The sequence below is a fragment of the Pinus tabuliformis genome, chromosome 4_1 (assembly GCF_031772625.1).
Source record: "Pinus tabuliformis cultivar Carrire ecotype Pingquan chromosome 4_1, CPIR1, whole genome shotgun sequence".
In the NCBI taxonomy this organism is placed as follows: domain Eukaryota; kingdom Viridiplantae; phylum Streptophyta; class Pinopsida; order Pinales; family Pinaceae; genus Pinus; species Pinus tabuliformis.
In genome coordinates this window covers 355,355,446-355,369,922 of record NC_142303.1, presented here as the reverse complement: position 1 = coordinate 355,369,922, position 14,477 = coordinate 355,355,446, and positions in this window count along the sequence as shown.

Sequence of the window (14,477 nt, the reverse complement as noted above, 5' to 3'; positions counted from 1 at the left end):
TCACGGAAGATGAAGAATATTCAGAGATCCCTGTTGGTGAGGTAAATCCCCTCTACAGATAGAGGCGATCCCTACTAGCCCAGAATGGGTCTAGCAACAATTAGACAATGCTACTATGCAAGTTCCTAATTGCAATTAAAAGGTAGGCAATGGACACCTACTTGGATTCCAACGCTATTGTTTGATGAAGAGATGCTGCTCTCGCTCCTTCGCTCTGGCCGGTCACGATCCTCCGCGATCTCCGCGAATAGATACCTGCACACACGAGGAGAAAGACAAACACAAGCGTGAAATCTAATAAAAGCAATCATACATCAGTCAGAAAAGATGTAATTCACATTAACCATTACAGAGACAAATGAGAATGGAACCATAATAGTAGTCATCTATTATTAATCAATAACAGAGAAGAGTACAACCAAATGTTCTGACGTCGATATCCTTCTCAAGAGGATCTAGCCAGCAACTCTCTTAAGCATTCACCCTTAGAGATAGATCTCCCAAGACAAGAACTCTCTCTCTCACACAAGCAACACTCCACAACCTTCCTTAAGCTATCTAGCAATTCCACACTTATCACACCAACTACCTATAGTAGCAGCAATCTGAGCACTATAAACTCCACACAATCCAAACTAGCTGCTCATGGCAATGGTAGAGGTTTAAATAGGAGAAGGAGTCTCCATGAATGGTGGAAGGATGAGCTTATCTTCAAGGGAGGTGGTTTCAAATGACGAACAGACATGCCATAGAAGGGAGGCGATACTCACAAGGTCAACAACCAAGTCTGGAGTTATTTGGAAGGCTGGCTGTTGGAACAAATTCACCCAAACTGGATCAGCGCGGGTGCATAACTGGACTGGAGCGCTGACATCGCAAAGTAATAATAGACAGGGCCATGTCAACGCGACTTAATACAAACGGAGACTGCGCTGGTCATGAAATTCGACCAGCGCGGAAAAGTCGTGTGCTTCCGCGCTGGCAGCGCATGTGATCTGTTATGAAGCACCAGTCAGCGCGGTTATTTTAATAACAGTCGCGCTGATGATGAAAACTTTGGAAAAGTGGGTTATTTGGCCAGTTCAGAGAGCATGAACTTGATTATTGTGAACTCCTGACACAGTAGGGTGACTGACAGGGAGACAGTGAGAAATTACTGTGTAACAGATGCCCCCTAAAGCATGAAGACCGAGAGAGTGGGAGGGGTGAAATGCTTTACAAAACTCGCCGAACTGGAACACCACCAGGAAGGACCGAATATCTCTGATAATCAAGTACATGTAGTCTAGGCATGGGCGCAGCCATCCAAAAGACATGAAGAAGGTCTGTGGAATGGACGCAGCCACCCAGCTAAAGAGACCATAGTAATGATAAGGTATGGTCGCAGCCATCCATGAAGACTCAGGTATGGGCGCAGCCATCCATCAATGAGTCATGTAATGATCATCCACAAAACCGCAGCCTGGACCACAACAGACAGAGATCCAGGGTCTTGCGCTCCGTCCCGACCCGAACAAAGTACAAGTCCAAGCATGTGAATACATACGCTGAAGTCGAACATGCGTGAACATCGTCTGATTACCAATCAATGATGAAAACTGTTAACAGACGCGAGAGGTACCACCAATAATGACAATGGTCCTCAAGGTACTATAGGTACAATCCGCGGCGTGTGAATCAATGAGCTGGTGTCGAACACCCGCAGAATCATTCGATCGGAGGCCAATGATGAGAACCTCGCGTCGAACACGAAGAACCTGCCATTGAGGCATGCAGGCTCCAAGGCACCTGAAGGGAGTCTCTAAGTCACCTTCCTGGATAATGAGCTGAAGTCAACAGGAAGTGACCTTGATCGAAGGTGGGCCATAATGTTTCCCACATCATCGACACGAGACAGAGGTAAAATGTTTTGTGTGAGACATCAGAGGAGGTTGCACTGTTGCAGAGGTCAACTTCTCTTGAACATATCGGCGGCACGACAGTGGATTTGGCAGTATCTGACATCAAATGAGCAGAGGGTATGATGACGAGGCAATGAGCGAATGAGAGGTCAAATAGGATAACCCGCACCCACGGAGGCCAGTGTGAAACAAGATGAGAAATCCCCACCCGACACGAATGCAAAACAGTGCCATGTTCAAGAGCGACATACTGCCGACACGACAATTATTACAGTTCCATTTTCCCCACCATCTCTGGCAGGTACACTGATTATTTTTTGGATGACAAGATTGACGGGGATAGCATATGCTTGGAGAGTGTCATTTCGACAATGCCCGATGTCATGAAGTTTTAACGAGCCTGACAAAGGAAAAACTCGGCGTCTTTTCTTGTTTAGAGAGTCTGAAAAGACAGCGGAAAAGAAAACTCCAGGGGGGTCCTTTTTCGTAAAGTTGTGTCTCTCGAGCCCGAAAAAGTATAAAACAATACTCGAAAGAACCGCCCGATCAATATGATCGAGGAGTACTTTTCATAAATAGTAACTTCGACCCGAAAAAGTAAAGAAGCGGTCAGAAGTACGTCGTTTTGGGGCCAGTAACGAGTGCGAAACGACAAACACCCGGCAATCTTTTTAAGTCAAATGGTCGAAAAAAGAGCTTTAAAAGCGGCCGCCCCTCGTTCCTTTTAACGAGTCGAGAGGGAACCCGGCAATCTTTTCTTGATTTATGTCAGAAAAGAGCATGAAGACGACATCGCGAGATCAAGTGTGAATAGGGCTATTATAACTCCACCAAGACGGAAACCTGCACAAGAACACTACCCACGTAAAACCTGTTCGACATGTTAAAAACATAGTAAAACATGTAGAAAATCATAGTACAGCGACATAAGCATGAAATATATGGCAAAATTTCATCAAAAACCCACATTTATGAGTTACCATAGTCAAATATAGATTTTTTACCATAAATAGGGGGTAAATGAACTATTTTTACCATTGTTACCATTTGAGCTGTGGAGAACGTTGAGAAGCTGCAAAGTTGACGGAGCGAATTCCATCCCGTTCGGGCACCGTTCATCCCGCAACTTGTTCCAGGTAGGTTCTCCTCTCCCTACGCTCCATTTTGAGTCCTTTCTTCAGCATTTTAACGGTGGGATTTGGCCATTTGGGCGAATTTTTGGAGCGTTGGTGCGCTCTCGGTCAGCGCGGAAATCCCTATCGGGTCCGCGCTGATCGATAAATTATTACACAGACCACCTCCGGGTCAGCGCGGAAAACACGTGTGCTTCCGCGCTGACCCAGTGGAAAAAACACAGGTCCGCCATGGTCAGCGCGACTGTTTTAAAAACAGCCGCGCTGACGCCGCAAAGAATTATTTTTTCAATTTTGAACGTGTGAACTTTTGTAGGCAAGCTTCTAATGTTTTTTAATGGCCATGCAGGACAAAATGGCATTTGTGTGGCAAGAGAGAGCCCACGATAACGAGGATATTGCCGCGTATGCCGATGCTGGGAGCCGCAATGCCATGCGGGCATGCGGATTTCTCAAATTCTTCCTGACTCCGCGTCTACGGGCGCAACCTGATCTTCTGGAGTTCCTGATCAGAGCCTGGAACCCAGTTGATGGCAAGTTCACAATCCGAGGCCGTGACATCGAGTTCGATTCCACGGACATTTACTTCTTGACTGGATTATCTCGCCGGGGTGAGATGCCCATTCTGGAGGGGCAGCGACCTAGCGGTGAGACCTTGGATCTATTGATGGCTCGGGTGTGCCCACGGGCACGCAAAACACGGAGTGGAAAGGTGTCCATTCCGTCAGTGGACGACATCATCCTTCGGAGCATACTGTTTATGGTGACCCGGGCAGCGGGCTCTTTGGCCAATCATGAGGCCTCAAAGACCCATCTACTACTGGCTCTCGAGTGTCTGCAACCCACCATATTCAACTGGGCGGCAGCGGTAACCGCGAGCATGAAGAGACAATTGAGCAACTGCCGACGCGGGGAGTCGAAGCAGTTTGGTTATGGGTCCATTCTAGTCCCACTCATGCTGGAGCGGGTGCCAGCGTTACAGCTGCAGGACATGGCCCTTGATCCACCCAGGGGTCCCCGAGAGACGAGGGCCAGTCGGTGGGGCCACATCATGCCGCGAGGAGGTGGCGGCCGCCCAGTGGCATGGGGGCATTATTTCCGAGAGTGGCTGGATCGCCAGGTGATCTTTGTAGAGGACTGGCCATATGCTGGGATTGATTTCAGAGGTGACCCAGACATGCCACTGCCTGCAGGGGAATAGTGGGACGATGGTGGTAAGTCACTCGATCTCTTTTTAATTTTTTATGTTTTGTAATGTTTTTTGATTTTTCATGTACATGCCTTGACAATAAATGCTATGATATGCAGATGTAGGACCAGTGAGACCCCTTGGTTTGGCTCCAGATGCGAGGAGAGAGGCGCAGGGTGACGGAGTCTTGGCCCTGGCTCCTCCAGGAGTCAACACGCCCGAGATCGTAGTGCAGAACCTCGAGGGCTTACTGGAGGGAGTCCCAGATTACCAGGGGATCGAAGAGGTCCCCATAGCATCCCAAATTCACACAGTGGGAGTAGAGCCCAGGATGCACCACCTTTTGAGGCGGGTGGCACGGGTGGTAGTATGCTATAGAGAGCATAACCTACCACAGTAGTCACCTAGGTTTTATTTCCACTGCTATTTTTGAGAAACACGTGTCTCAGATGTACTAAGGACATCGGCCTTATTTTTGACATATACACTTATTTTTGAGCGCCTTCGTGCGCCACACGATATATATAGACATACCGATTTTGGATGGATCTTGTTACATATGATGATGTTTTTTATATGCTATGCAAATGTTCAATACAAATGTAATCTTATGTATCAGTTGCATAACACACGACCCACATATTTTAATTTTTTAAATGCAAGCTTAAAAGCACACACAACACGCATGCAAACTATGCTTGGAAAAATATTTTATTTACATATGCTTTACTCTATGGTCTTATTATGCTTTCTATGTCTTCTTGTATGATGTTTATCTATTTCGCAAATGCCTGTCCAACACACGATTTGCCAATGCATCAGTCAACGTGTTTAATCGTCTCAGAATATGTTGATATGTGATATAATCAAAATTTCTTTCTAACAATCTGACACGTAGATACAACCTTAGAATGCATTGGTCCCTGACGGAATATCGCCCGTTGAGTTGATGGACGACGAGCTGAGAGTCCAGGTTTACCACCATTGCACGAATGCCGAGATCAACTGCTTCGGCTAGTAACTCAATTACGGCACTGTATTCGGCAACATTGTTAGTGGTATGACCCAGGCAGACTCCTTGAAGGTCTAGCAACTCTCCGTGAGGATCATAGATTGCCCATGCCGTAGAAGAAAAATTGCAAGTACTACGGCAGGCGCCATCAACGAAACCAACATAAGGTGCACTAGGCATCTGCGCAAGAAGCAGAAAACACAATAAGAGGCAAACACGCCTTCACACCAAAGCAAAACGTGAAATCATGCACACATAACACACTAAAACACGCGTATGTACAAGCTAGGTGCACGAAATCATGCATAATATTTCTTCAAATAAAGCCCGTTGCGGGGCTTGTCGAGAGGGTTTCCTTCGTAATCAATCAACTCATATGCGCCCTTCTGCAAAACTCTCTTCACAATATAGGGACCTAGCCACATGGATTCGAGTTTTCCTGCCCCCAGCTTATCCTTAGCTTGATCATAGAGCAGTACTAGATCTCCCTCAACGAAGGAACGAGGTTGAATATTATGGTCGAAGTGAGCCTTAACTCTCTTCTTTTGCGCTTCGATAGCCAGAGAAGCTAAACGACGGGTCTCGTCTAACCGTTCTAGGTAAAGAAGCTGTTCCTCCACTGGAGTGGTGTTGGGAAGCAACTCGACAGCTAATTTCAACGAAGGAATCTCACACTCAACAGGAAGGGTGGCCTCCAGTCCGTAAACAAGCTGAAAAGGAGTGAAACCGGTGGCGTCCTTCACAGAGGTCCGGTAGGCCCACAAGGCAGGGAACAGCATCAGATGCCAATTAGACTTGTGTGTATTGACGGTGCGTTGAAGCATGGTGATCAAAACTTTGTTCACAGCCTCGACTTGACCGTTGGATTGGGGATAGTACGGTGTCGAACTATCTTGACGCAAGCCTAGTTGGGTCGTTAGTTCCGTCATCATGTGATTACGGAAATGTTTTCCGTGATCCGTGACGATAGCCTGAGGGACTCCGAAACGAGTAATGACATGATTAAACAAAAACTGCGCCGCTGTGTAACCGTCTTCGTTCAGTGTAGGCATCGCTTCGGCCCACTTGGTGAAATAATCCACGGCAACGATGATATACCCATGCCCCCCGGCCGAACGAGGGTTACAGGACGTATAATCGATGCCCCATTTGGCAAATGGACCTACGGTAACAACAGGGTGCAGTGGTGCAGGAGGTGCACGCATTTTCCGGTGGTAAACCTGGCATTCATGGCATGCACGGACGGCAAGAATGCAATCTTTGAAGATAGAAGGCCAGAAGTAACTAGCTAGGAGAATTTTCTGGGCGGTAGCATATCCGGACATGTGACCGCCACAAGCACCGGAGTGGCAGTCATTCAACACCCGCTCAGCCTCCTCAAGAGTCAAACATCGGCGGAGAACAGAATCAACGTCGAGGCGGTACAGGGTATCGCCAAGAATGCGATAGGGTTGAGATTGGTGACAAATCTGCTGTCGAGCATCTTTCGATACATTGGGATGGAAGGAAGACGTCTGCAAATATACTATAATGTCCCCGTACCATGGGTCGAGGGTGCTGATGAGAAACAATGTTTCATCCGGGATATGCTCCTCCGAACGAGATGGTGCAGAATGAGAGGGCAAGGAACAGAGCAATTCAACAAAGACCAGAGACTTCTTAGACTTGGCCGCAGTAAATTCCAAGTCGAACTCTTGGAGGATTACGATCCATTTCGAGTATTTGCCCCCCAGCAGTTGATGCGACAAAATGTAGGTCATTGGGTTGCAGTCAGAAATCACGGTCGTTGTGCGCAATAGGATATAGTGCCGGAAACGTTGGATGGCGCAGACAGTTGCCAATGCCAACTTCTCGACATATGCGTAGCGAGTTTCCGTATCCAGAAGGTTGCGACTAAGGTAATAGATAACGTGCTCGGTGCCGTCATCATCATCCTGCACTAGAACCATGCCGATGGTGGTGTCAGCGGCAGCTAGATAGAGAGTATAATCACGGTGGTAGTTCGGAGGTCTTAAGAGCGGAGCCGAGACAAGGAGGTCTTTGAGTCGCTCGAAAGACTCCTGGGCGATAGCATCCCAACGAAAGGGTGTGTCTCGCTTTAATAACCGTGTGAAACCCTTAGCCACCTCGGCATAATTCGGAATGAATCGTCTAAGAAAATTAGCTTTGCCCTGCAAGCTCTGCAATTGCTGCAAAGAGGCAGGGGGAGGAAGATTCAAGATGGCCTCGACTTTGAGGGGATCCAGACGGATGCCTTCTCGGGAGACGATGAACCCGAGCAGTCAGCCAAATTCTATGCAGAAGACACACTTGTGCGGATTGAGTCGAATTCGGTAGTGTCTACAGCGGAGAAAAATTTCGTGTAGATGAGATGGGTGGTCCTGATGCTTAGCTGAATGAGCTGGAAGGTCATCCAGGTAAGGCTGTACGATGTGTCAAATGTCATGAAAAGCATATGACATCGCACGCTGGAAGGTGGCACCGGCATTTTTGAGACCGAAAGGGAGCTTCTTATAGGCAAAGGTGCCCCAAGGACAATTGAAAGCTATCTTATGCTGGTATACAGGGGCTATGTTGATCTGGTTATAGCCGGAGAAGCCGTCCATAAACGAATAAATCTCACTTCCTGCGCAGTCGTCAATTAGCTGATCGATGAAGGGCGTAGGGAAGTTATCTTTCAGACAGGCACGATTGATATCGCGATAGTCAACACAGACCCGGATAGTGCCCTGCTTTTTATTCACAGGGACTATATTAGACACCCAATCCGTAAGGGGAATGGCGTAAATGAAACCAGCTTTAAGAAGTTTTTCAACTTCGGCCTTGATGGCTACGGCCTTTCGAGGGTGCACTGGGCGTAGGCGCTGACGAATAGGCTTAGCCCCTGGGTATGTTGGTATTTCGTGCACCATGATACTAGGGTCGATGCCGGGCATTTCCTCGTAGGACCATGCGAAGACATCACGGAATTCGCGAAATAAGGCAGTATAGAGTTGAACCTCCTCAGGAGTACACGTGACTCCAATGTAAATGCTCTCGAAAACCCCTGGTTTGACAGAGATGTCAATGGGTTGGGTTTGCGTGATGTTGCCCATATTGCCCTCAGAAGACACTTGATACAGCTGAACAGGTGTTTGGAGGGGCGGGGATGGGACACATGAAGCAAACCGCTCGAGACATGCGACCATTTCCGAATGTGGAGGGAGGAACGAAGAGCGATGGTGGTGATCTGACCAAGGGAGCTCTTCGAGAGACATGGTCTCTATGATGGCTTCATCGGAGGGAAATGTTTCCTTCAGTGGATCCGAAGTAGCCTCATCACCCAGCCAAGGGAAATGATCATATGAATCGGGAACACTGCTTGGAAAAGCAGGTTCAGGAGGGGGAGCCGATGCAGCGACAATCTCGACGTAGTTGAGCTCGGCAGGACTCAACGGCATCATATCACCCCAAGAGTCTTCCTGATTCGGGGGAGGAAGAACCCATGGATCAGAACGTACTGAGATCATGTTGATAGGGGCGAGATTCGGAGGTGGGAGGGGAAAGACTCCCATTAAAGCGGGATCTTTGAAAAGTCTGGCACCCACACTCACTAATGACTTGGAGGTATGCTCCACGAATGGCACATTACCTTCAGAAGAAGAAGCGAAAAAGGAGAGCTGGTCCACCGTGACAATCTTCCCCTGGTGAGGGAAACGAACGACACGGAACAGGGAGGAAGCCACGGCTTGCATGGCGTATGTCTAGCTACGTCCAAGGAGGTGGTTGTAGGTGAGATTAGCGTCAACAACTTCGACCTCCACTTCTACGGTCTTCCCTTCTAAATAAATGGGCAAGCGTTGGAGGATACCATAGGGACGAGATTCTCTTCCATCGAAGGCTTCCAGGGTCGTAGGAGAACCAATGGCCTTCCAGCAAGCAACAGACATGATGCAAGTTGAGGCACCCTCATCAATAACTGTACGATGAATCATTTTGCTATTGATGATGACCTGTATAAGGAAAGCCACTTGGTGAGGCAGTCTCTGTGTAAAACCCTCGAGATCAAAAGAAATCAAATCTGAATCTGCCAGGTCGATGCCACCAATAGCTGATAGCAAGGACTTCCTCTGGGAGGGGCAGCTCTGGAGGACTTCTAACGTGGACATAGCAGACGGAGCCTGAGCTAAGTCCTCAACAATACTATAATGTTGGGCAGCACGAGCATTAGGGTTATAAGATGACTTCCTGAGTACACCTTTTGGAGGGGGTCGGGGGATCGTCTCAGTGCTGGGCCGTTCGATGTGAAGGGGACCAGAACTGGACAGAGGAGCACTGGAGGGAACCTCCGGCTCTTTCCTGGCATGAGATGGATAATCTTCTGCTCGAGTTGAAACATGGATGAGAATCGTTCCAGCCATGAACACTTGAGAACCGAACGAGGAAGAGGATTGAGACGGGTCTGCCACCATTTGAGTCTGCTGGGAAGGGAAAGACTCTTTAAGCACAGCAGGAGGCCCAGGAGCACCTTTCAAAAGTCGACTAACTTTGGACCGCCTTGGGCAGTCCTTAGTGTAGTGATCCTCATCGCAGATGAGACAAGGATACTTAGGTTTTCGTTTAGCTCCTTCCTCGGAGGGAGGCTTAGGGGGATCCTGCTTGGGCTGTCCAGATTTATCTTTAGCTTTCCCTTTCTTTTTCCCTTTTGAGGATTTATCCGCCGTGGTGGACTGAACGGCGTTTACCTCAGAGGTACTCCCAAAATTAGATTGGCCCTGAGAAGTATTTCCATTAGAAGCGTTCTATTTTTGCTTCCCAGGGTTCGCGGCCGATTTATTCGATGACGAATTTACAGAGCCAATGACTCCATCAACAGATGGCTTTGGTGGAGCCTTGGACTGTCCAGGCCTTGGGGCATCTGGAAAATAGTCATATAAAGTACCCAACTGAGAGTACACTAAGTTGAGGTACTGAGCATGCGCGATCGCTTGCTCTTCAGTTACACAAGCTCCCATGGCGATGTCCCGTGCAATTGCAGGGACAAAGGAAGTCGTGAACCAATCAGTCAGGAGTTGATTAGGAATCCAGAATTTGATCAAGCGATGACGCCTTCTCCATTCATGTATATGATCAGATATGTGCGTAGCTGTGTCCTATTTGAGAGACGTGAGGAGATGTGTCCCCATCTCGTACCGAATGGGTAACTGAAAATGAGTTAAGAAAGCCATAGCCAACGAGTTGAAATCTTGAAACGTGCCACGATTCAGCTCAATATACCACTTAGTGGCTGAACCAGTGAGAGTTCTCTGAAAGAGGCAAAGCCGGATAGAATCATCAAGCCATGAGTTCGATGAACACCAAAGGTGATAGGTCATGACATGGGCTTGAGGGTCTTCACCAGCTTTGCCATCAAATTTTGGACAATCACCTGGTATTTTGGTTAGAACTGGTGGCCAATACGAATTATGAAAAATAGGATCATTTGTCAACTTGGACACATCCGGAAGTTCCAACGTCGCTAAGAAAGGCAACTGAGGGTTAAAGGACATTTGTGGCTGCGGATTCGAGGCAGTATTAGGGTTCCAACCAGATGGTGGTTGCCCTCACGGACTCTGTCCAGATGGACCCGGCCCAAAAGGACCTGGTACATAGGGACCTTTCCCATAGGAGTTTTGTCCATACGGACTCTGGCCATATGCGGACAGTTGTCCCTAAGTCTGCCCCCCAGCTCCCCATGTATTAGCAACTTGTCCTGCAGGTGCAGCATACTGATAATTTTGGTAAGGAGTGACCTGCATCTGTTGATAATTTTGATAAGGAGTAAACTGAGTTTGCCCCTGGGGTTGCTGGTAGCCATACATTTGCTGAGCTCCATACTGAGCCTGATAAGGAGGCTGCGTTTGGTAAGAAGGTTGGGGCCGTGGCCCACCTTGCATTTGATAACCCATTTGAGTTTGGGGCCCAGAATAATGTCCTTGAACCGGTTGGGCTTGGATCATCTGGCCGGAAGGTTGACTTGGTTGGGTTTGGGATGGACCTGCCTGCCCAGAAGGACGAATTTGCTGGGTGCCAGGTTGTCCGTGAACCACCAAGGGTTGTCCTTGCGGAACAGATGGCTGAGCCGGCTGGACGGCTGGTTGACCCTGAGGTTGGCCAGCCTGTCCAGATGGATGATTAGGGCGGACAGCGGGTTGACCTTGCTGTATAGAAGGTTGGCCCGTCTGCCCTGAGGGGTGCACAGGCTGAGCAGTGGGTTGGCCTTGCTGTATAGAAGGCTGCCCCCCTTGCCCAGGAGGATGCATGGATTGAGCAGTGGGTTGGCCCTGCTGTACGTAGGGTTGCCCCCCTTGCCCAGAAAGATGACCAGACTGGGCAGTAGGTTGACCCTGTTGTATGTAGGGTTGCCCCCCCTGCCCAAGAGGATACCCCTGCTGGACTGCTGGTTGACCTTGGGGAGCATAGACTTGCCCAGCTTATCCAGATGGGTAACCCTGCTGGAGACTAGGTTGGCCTTGTTGGATATAAGGCTGCCTTGGTTGTCCAGTTGAGTAACCTTGCTGGGTACCAGGTTGCCCTGGGTAACCAGAAGGTTGACTCTGATATGAAAATGACGGACCACTAATGGCCGAAGGTTGTCCCGGGTAGGGTTGTCCTTGCGGGTCCCCAGATTGTCCTGGGTAAGGCGGGCCATAAAGTGGCTGCCCTTGAGGGGTTTGCACATAAGGTGGCTGGCCTTGATTTGGCGGTCCTTGAGGCTGCCCAGGGATTACCTGGCGCCCACGAAAAGTATGAGTACTGGCGTCGTAAGAGATGGATAACGGTACCGAGACTTCAATGAAATGTTGAAGAGGCGCGGATTGAGCGAACTAGAGGTACTGACCAGTAGAGTCATAATAAAAGAGGGGACGTTGGTAATTCGGGTCCACAATGGGTTGCCCCTGGGCATCGTACGGCCCCCCTCCTGGAGCAGGACCAGAAGAGGGTTGAGAACTCTGTGCAGGATTAATGACTCCAGATGAAAGTTCCGGCTGGCCATTACTCACTTGACCTTGAGAAGGGCCAGCACCAACGTTCGTAGATGAAGACGCTGTCACGGCACTAACGACCGGAGTCGAGTACGCTACACAAATGGTTGGATTGGTGGGAACCAAGGTAACAGGCGTATTAAGGGGTTGTGAAACAAAGGGTCCTGTGGTGGGAATAAGACTAGGATCCCATATAGTCGTAGACGGACTTCTAGCAGCTATTCTATCCCTCATCGACTGATATCGTGGAGGGAGTGGAGAAGTAGCCGGAATGGGAGTTTCAATATTTGACACCACGGGTGTCTCACCTGTGCTGGGAGATGTCTCATCCATGTGGGAAGTGGACATCGGAGACGACATACCGGGAGGGGTAAGAGGAATATCGTCTTCATCAGGCTCCCAGATAGGATTCCAATCTTCTTCGTAATCCTCGTCGCCCGGGGCACGTACGTTGATAGGCTGGATACTCAGGATAACAGGAAGAGTATCGCTTACAACAGGTACCTCAGGAGCAACAAAAGATGGAGAACCCTGATCACTTGGACCGGGAGTTGACGGGTCAGCCAGGATGACAAAACCCCACAAAAAACCTAAAGGAAACTACATAAAGACCCTACTCAAACTAGCGCACACAAAATCTAACCAGGTAACGTTATCGTGGCCGAATAAATTTTTAAGACACAGGAACCAAACTTGGCCTTTTCATGTTTCAAGAGTCAAGAAAAGGACGAAAAGATGACTCCAGTCTCCTTCGAATGTTTAATGAGCACGAAGTGACAAGACGCTCACTGGCACCTTTTCTTTTAGGGAGTCCAAAAAGGATCAAAAGTGACTGCTCTGGAGACTCTAGGTAAAGGGTTTACCAAGCAATCCGTAAAACTGCTTATACACCTTGGCAATCATATGAGAACCAAGGACTTTCCGTACTGCAGTCGATCTTCCCGAATGTTGTGTTCGGTGCGTTACGGTTCACAAGGCGGCAGACTCGGCTTCCTATGGATCAAGGATAAAAGCCTAGTGGGGTCTCCCTATATACACGACGATACGTGGGAGCACAGTCCGTGTTAGACCACTATCGAGTCACAGAAGGAGGAATCACCCAACCATAATGTGAAACAACAGTGACTATGTTTAAAGATGCCAGAACACGTCTCTAACCTAGACCTCTAGATGTTTGCGTTAAGTTCCAATGCATTTTTAGATTTATTCAGTTTATTTTATGGTTGATCTTGAATTTAAGTTTCGGTTTCAGGCCTTATCGTGTGATCTCTCACAATTACCTAAATGCAAGCTATATGCCAAAGAACACCATTTCGTTCGATGAATTCTAACTATGAGAGGGTTAAGAGTTTTCAATCAAACAAAACGAACTCAAACAATCAAACAATCTAATGCAGCTAATGGCGAAGAAACGAGACTTTTCTTTTGAGAATGCAAATCAATAAAATGCTCTTCCTTTCATCAACTATTGAATGCAAAAGATATTAGTTCGATTTCTTTTTCAATGGCACAATGCACTTGCAATGAATTTTGAGAGACAGCAACACCGAGTAAAGGGAAACAAATCCACTCAATGAAAAACACAACAAGCGTGAAAAGAGCTGGTTGAACCCAAGCAATTGTAATCTATGTCTGGGTGGCGAGAAGTAATCGAAACAACCGAAGGACTGGTTCGAGGACAATCACCTAAACAACCAAGCAAAGAAAGCAAAAGAGGAAGGTTTTCGCAAAAGCAAAGGCAAGTAGCAACGGATCTTCGTGAACAAGCGATAAAACAAAATCAATCCAGCGAAAACGGGATGACAAGACTAGGTCACCGGACACGAAACAAAATCCGCCCGACAAGACTTCGCAAGCAAGTGTCTCACAGTTCAAACAATGAAAAACAAGCCATAAACCAAGTGGAAAGAGTAAGGGATAGTCAAACCAACAGGCTCAGGAGGCAAATTTGAAGCAAATTGAATTCTGCAGGATCAGCGCGGGTCAAACTCAGCAACAATGCGCTGACTAGAGTTCACGCATAGCAACAATGCGCTGTCAGCGCGGAAGGACATGGGTTATCCGCGCTGGTTCGATTTTAGAACCGTCGCGACTGTTTGATGAGAAAGCGCGATGACCGCGAGACTCAAGAAACAGGCAAGCAATGTCAGTGCGACTGTTTCAATTAAAAACGCGCTGAGGCTAAAAAACAAGCAGAATCAAACAAAAAGCTCCCAAACCAAGGCAAGGGTTCTTCAA